Raw genomic sequence first — 6,444 nt, 5'->3', positions numbered from 1 at the left:
AGAGAGAGAGAGAGAGAGAGAGAGAGAGAGAAGAGAGAGAGGGAGGGAATTTAATGCTTTGCAATTTTGTTCCATGTGTAAATTTATGTAATTTATGTCACCACCACCAGTCAGGATATAAAAGAACCCCATTGCCACAAAGATCCCTTATGTAACTGCACCCACTTCCCTCTTACTCATCCTTACTGCTGTATATAACTCCTGGAAACATCTAAGTTCTTCATTTATACAATTTTATCATTTAACCAATGTTGCAGAAATAATCATATAGAATACAACATCTTGGGGTTAACTTATTTTTTAATTGAGCATAATTCCCTGGCGATTTACCCAAAGTTGTTGTGTGTATCAATAGTTCATTCTTTTTATTGCTGAGTTCTATTCCATGGTATGGGTGAATCACAGTTCGTTTATCCATTCACCCATTATAGGACATTTGGATTGCTTCCAATTCTTGGTCATAACACACTTATGACCACTCAGATACAGGTTTTTGTGTAAACATAAATTTCCATTTCTCTGGGATACATGTTGGAGAGTAGAATTGGTGTGTTGTATGGCAACTGCATGCTTAGATTTTTTTTTAACTGCCAAGCTGTTTTCCAGTGTAGCACAACAATGTGAAATTCCCACCAGCAATATATGAGTGATCTAGTTTCTCTGCATCCTTGCCAGCATTTGGTGCTGCCACTGTTTTTTATTTTAGCCATTCTGATAGGTATGTAGTGATAGTGAATTGTAGCTTAATTCACAGTTCCTTAATGAAATTAAATTAAGCCTACAGATCAGTTTGGCGAGAACTGACCTCTTTACTATGTTGAGTCTTCCAATTTATGGACATGGTATTTCTGTTTATTTAGGTCATTATTGACTTCTTTTATCAGCATTTGCAATTTTCAGCATACAGTTAGTATGCATGTATTGTACAGTTTATACCTATTATTTCATCTTCTCTGGAGTGATATAAATGTGTTTTAATTTAGGTTTTCAGATGTTCATTGATACTATATACAAATAACATTAATTTTTGTTTGTTGATCTTTTATCCTGTGACCTTGCTGAAACCACTTTTTAGGTTTAAATGTTTTCTTTTTGTAGAATTCTTGGGATTTTCTAAATAGACAATCTTGTTATCTGCAAATAGGGATAGCTTTGTTGATACATTTCCAACGTGCATATGTTTTATTTCCTTTTCTTGCCTTACTCCAGTGGATAGAGCTTCTTGTACTATATTAAATAGGACTGGTGAGAGCCAAACCCTTGCCTTGTTCTGTGTTTCAGGGGAAAGCGTTCTGTTTTTCACCATTAAGAATGACAATTACAGTGTTTTTCTATGCCCTTTATCAAGTTGATGTTGTTTTTGTCTATTCCTAACTTGCTGAGAGTTTTTAAATTACAAATGAGTATTGGATTTTGTCAAATGTTTTTTCTGCATCAATTGATACAATTATTATGTTTAGTCTGCCAGTTCCTCCTCCTCCTCCTGTAAGTTGAAGGCTTATGGTGATGAAATTTGCTATGAAAATGAAGTCTTGGTGGAAAGCAGGTATCAGTCATAACAAGGAAAAATGAAAAGGAGTATTAGAAGAAAACAAAGTTCAAAGAATGAATTCATAATAGAACAGGAATTCCCTACTGCACATTAAAGATGAGTGGAGGTCAGTGGACTTAAGTATAAATTCTTAACAAATGACAGTATAGAAAAGGACAAATACATTTGAGTTCTGGAGTAAATATTACCTGTGGAGATACAAGAGCCACTATTTTCTGGGATTCGTTGCGCTTAAATATAGTACTTTCATTTCAAAAACTAATATTAAGCAGTAATATTTCTGCAACTTTACAGGGACTTACAATCTATTCATTCTACCCCATTTTCACGGTCTTTAACCCCCATATTCTCGTTTTTCTCCTCTCTCAGTTTCTATTCCATGGTTCACAGTTACCATTGCTCCCTTGCCAACATCCTTTGTCTCCCTTACCCTGCTCTCCCGCTGTTGCAGTTGCGGGCCTCTTCCTCCTATTACATCCAACTCTCTAACTAATCTAGGCCTGTACCCACATGGCATAGAGTGGCCCCAGAGAAACTTTCAATTTGCATCTACTAATATCACGTGGACACTTAGGCCCAATAATACTAAAGGCCAACGTTTCCATGTTCTATTCACTCATCTTCTTAGACTACTATAGAATATATTTTACCTATTCCCTCAACCTTGCAACACCATCTTACCCACTCAGCTGATGACCTTGCTTCCTAGTTTCACTGAGAAAATAAAAACAATGGGGAGAGAATATTTACAAGCATCCACTACCACATGTGCCTGCTTAACTACTTCCTAATGGTTCCTACAGATGAATTGTGTATCTTCAAACCAAGGCTTACCTTGACTTCCAGAGCCTCATTTTAGGACATAATTCCAGCAATGCTTCCTCTTCTGTCCTGCATCAAGATATTTTCCCTGAGTGGATCATTCCCATCAGCATATAAACCTGTTATAATTAACTCCAACCCAGACCAAAACTCCAATAACAGAAAATAATACTGGAAATATTTGCCTGTACTCTCCACTCGCCACTGATCTCTTCCCATTGGCTCTCGAACTCTCTCCAATGAGGCTTTGCCTCCAACAGTCTACAGAACCTGTTCACGTGAAAAGCACGAACGGTTCCCACATTGCCAAATGAAACGATTAATTCTTCAACCATATGTTCTTGACTATCAGCAGCACAGACGCAAAAATCTTTATCTTCCTCTCACACCTGCTTCTCCCTAAGCCTTGGCCATCTCAATAAATGTCAACTCCATTTTTCTAGTTGTTCAGATCAAAATCCTGGTGTCAATTTTGAGGTCTCTCGCACATAACGCCATGTAAAATCTTGAAGCAAAACCAAATCACTTCTCGCCACCTCTGCTGCTACCACCCTAGTTCAAGCCATAATCATCTCTTAACATGAATTATTTCAATAACCTCAAAGCTACTCTTTTTTTTTAATCTTTCAGAGAATTCTCATCAAATTCACCAGAAGGATTGCTCTAGAACTCACAACAGATTGTCATTCCTCAGCTCAAAACTCTCCAATGAGTTTTCATCACTCTCAGATTAAAGGCAAAGTCGTTACAAGGGCCTGCAAAACCTTGTACAGCCTTGGCTCCCTAGTATGTTTCAGGTCCCACTGCATACCTCTCTCCCTACCTTACTCCATTCTGACCACACAGGTCTTGCTATGTTTAAATGCAGCAGCCACATTCTTGTCTCAGGACCTTTGCTCTTGCTGTTCCCTCTCCCTCAGTTATCTATTGGGTTGTCAGAAAAGTCATGATGCATTTTTGTAACGAAACACAGAAAAAATATGTCATGACTTTTCTGACAACCCAATACATACTTCACTTCCTACAGATCTTTGTTCAAATGGGAGGCCTTTTCCTGTCATATAAAATATTGTAAGCCCTCTTCCTGGGCCCATCACTCTCTATATCCCTTCTTTTATCGCCATTTATTTTACTTAAAACATTTCCCATTGTATGTCTCCCTGTCAGGTAGCCAGCCCCACAAGGTCAGGAATTTTAATCTGTTTTGTTCACTAGACCAAGCATGGTACCTTGCACACAGTTGTTTCTTAATAAATATTTGCTCAATCAGTGAATGAATAAATACACAAATAAATAACAGGGATGGTAATCTTGGGACAAGCTTCAGAAGAGAGACCTTGTGATCTAATGCTTGCATTAGTGGCCATGCTGAAAAGAGACGGATGTAAGTTGGGAAACACGTCGCAGACCCCTCCTTGTGGTCCTGGACCATCTAAGGAGAGCTGTAATCCTTTGAGAGGTGTGGGGCAGATCCTGGGCCAGAAGAACCTAGACTCAGGATCCTCATCAGTACAGAGATGTGGGTAACTGAGGGGGCTCCTGGATGAAATCAAACCAGGTGTGTGCACATGGCATCACGTGAAATGAGCAATAAATGTGGCACGCAGTTCAAGTTGCAATACTTCTTGACTTTAGAAATATGGAATGGAAAGATGATATTGGCAATGGTTTTCATGATGCCACAAATAGTGCTGCCGAGTTGCTTTGTTTTTATCATCATCATCATCAACATCATCAAATCAGAGTGACTCTAAGGAGGAAAGCACTAGAAAGCACTATATGTATTTGTCAAGTTTCTGTGAGGCAGACTCTGGCAAGAGTACGAAAACGTATCACCAAATAAAACTTGGGGCCATTGTTTCTCAGATCTTCTGATGTATGAATGTTGCTTGAGATCTTAGACAGCCTCTTTGATTGTCCTTGTCTTCTTTCTGCCTCACCTGTCATTTCTAAGGAACGGTGGCGATTTTAATTGTAGTCAAGGTAATTTGAATTTAGATCTTGTAAGGTTCCTTCTCTTTTAGTAATTTCCCACATTCCTGACAAGTGCTGTTTAGAGTGTCAGACTGTTTCACAGCCCTGACTTAATGCAGGGGGAGATGGATTAGAAGGTATAAAACAAAACAAAACAAAACAGATAACAGCGAGTATGTTACAGTCTTGATTTCTTTTTTGTGTTATAAGGGAGAGGTTTGAGTATCTTAGATTAGAGGGCTAGAAAAATTGCTGGAAGTCTAGTTCTGTTTAATTAATTTCAAGAGCAGTTTTACATCCCTGGTCCAGAGAAGAAAGGAGAAAAACAGTGATAAAGAAGGGGCATGAGAGTCTGCTGGGTGCGTGAACGGGGTGAAGGGTAATTGTGTAAAGATTCTTTTCTCCTCTGTCTGATCATAAGCTTTGTCATGAGGGTGGGCAGGACATTTTATGTTTAGAGTAGGTTCTTCAAGTAGGGTGAATACTGCTTCCAAAATAAATAAATGAAGAAAGGAAGGGAGGAATAAAAGGAAAGGAAAATAAAAGATAAAAGTAATTGCAAAAGGTATTCTCAAAATGTCTTTTGCTGCGTTTAAAATGATGCATGAATTTGTGAAAGGAAAAATGTGAATAAGCAAAGCTGGTGCCTACAGATGCCAGGAGAGTAGATAAAAACCAAAAAGTGTTGTGAAAAAATTGGTTGGTTGCCATCATATGATTATCCTTTGCCACTCTACTGATGCTATTATTAGTGTTTTTCAATGAACGTTCATTTCCTGGCTTGTGTAACTTTAGAGCTGCACATTGGAAGTTTAAAAAAAGTACAAATTTGCATGAAGGTTTTTTTGTTTAACCTTTTATTTTCAAGTTAATTTGAAACTCTTAGAAAGGTTGCATGAATAGTATGACAAATACCCTTCTTTCAGAACCCTGATCCAAATTTTGCCAGTTATTCTAATAATGTCCTTATAGCAAAAAGGTCCAATTTAGGGCCACTCATTGTACTCAATTGTCATGTCTCCCTAAAGCTCCTTCAGTCCAAAAGTATTCCTCCATCTCTACTTGACTTTTCTGACCTTAACATTTTGAAGGTATGTTATTTTATGGCAGTTTTCTAAATTTCTGTCCATCTAATGTTTTATCTTGATTATAACCAGGTTCTGAACTTTTTTTCTGAAATATTATAGACGTGATGTTGTGTTCTTCTCATTGCATCCTGTCAGGTGAAACATGATATTGATTTGTCCCATTGCTGATGGTGTTAACTTTGAACCCTTGATTCAAATGGTGTCTGTTGGGTTTCTCCACTGAAAAGTAATTTTTCCCTTTTCTTTGTAATTAACATTTTGTAGAGAGATACTTAGGGACTATGTAAAATCCAATTCCTCATCTCACTCATCCACTAATTTTAGCATTTATTAATGTGTCTTGTCAGAATTCCTTCTGTGTTTTTAGTTGGAATTCTAATCTGAGGGGTTTCTTTTCTTTGTATTTACCTATTTACGTCTTAGATCAGTGTGGATTCATGGATTCCTATTTTATTCAGTAGGTTATAATTCATTGCCCTTGTTCCTTATTTTAACGCTCAAATTGTTGCAGATTTGGTCAGTGGGAGTGCCTTCAAGGTGGCTCCTGTGTTCTTTGGTTATGCCCTCATCCTTCTTTAGAGAACTTCCTTATGTTCTGGCACACAAAGATGTTCAAAGCTCATCTTATTCTTTCCCTGATCCGTTCTTAGACTTTCCAGTGAGCCCTGGAAAGATGTATTCAGAAACCAAGCCTTGGGCATTACATTTGCTTATTACTGCTTAGGTGTCATTGTTCTCAGGTCCTCTTAATACACACATACATACATGCACTTTCAAGTAGCTACATCTATAAAACCATATGTTTAGATCCATTCTTTCAATTCCAATCCAATGATCCATATAACAGGGTTCATCTAGCTTTTCCCTTTCCCATATCTGCACCTGCTTCTCCAGCAATAAATAACTATGTGGCCAGGCACCCAGTTCTGCTGGGCCTCTGACCTGCTCAGAAGATGACCCTGTGTGAGCCCTGGTTCCCGCCTGTTTCAGACATAGGAAGGCAGTCAT

The 6,444-nt window shown here is 38.1% G+C and overlaps 1 protein-coding gene across 4 annotated transcripts in view; it reads right to left on the bottom strand.

Moving 5' to 3' along the window:
• LOC109387697 (uncharacterized) overlaps window positions 1-6,444 on the bottom strand; it is a 22,767-nt gene that overhangs the window by 4,290 nt on the left and 12,033 nt on the right. The window contains exon 2 of one of the 4 annotated variants that reach the window (XR_002125072.1): window positions 2,387-2,443. The exons of the other annotated variants lie outside the window; for them this stretch is intronic. The gene's annotated coding sequence lies outside the window, so the exon portion shown is untranslated. The remainder of the gene's footprint in view (window positions 1-2,386; window positions 2,444-6,444) is intronic. 4 annotated transcript variants of the gene reach the window in all.

The sequence above is a fragment of the Hipposideros armiger genome, unplaced genomic scaffold, assembly GCF_001890085.2.
Source record: "Hipposideros armiger isolate ML-2016 unplaced genomic scaffold, ASM189008v1 scaffold_166, whole genome shotgun sequence".
NCBI classification, from domain to species: Eukaryota; Metazoa; Chordata; class Mammalia; order Chiroptera; family Hipposideridae; genus Hipposideros; species Hipposideros armiger.
Note: the sequence above shows the minus strand (reverse complement) of the source record. Positions and strands in the feature narration are given on the sequence as shown.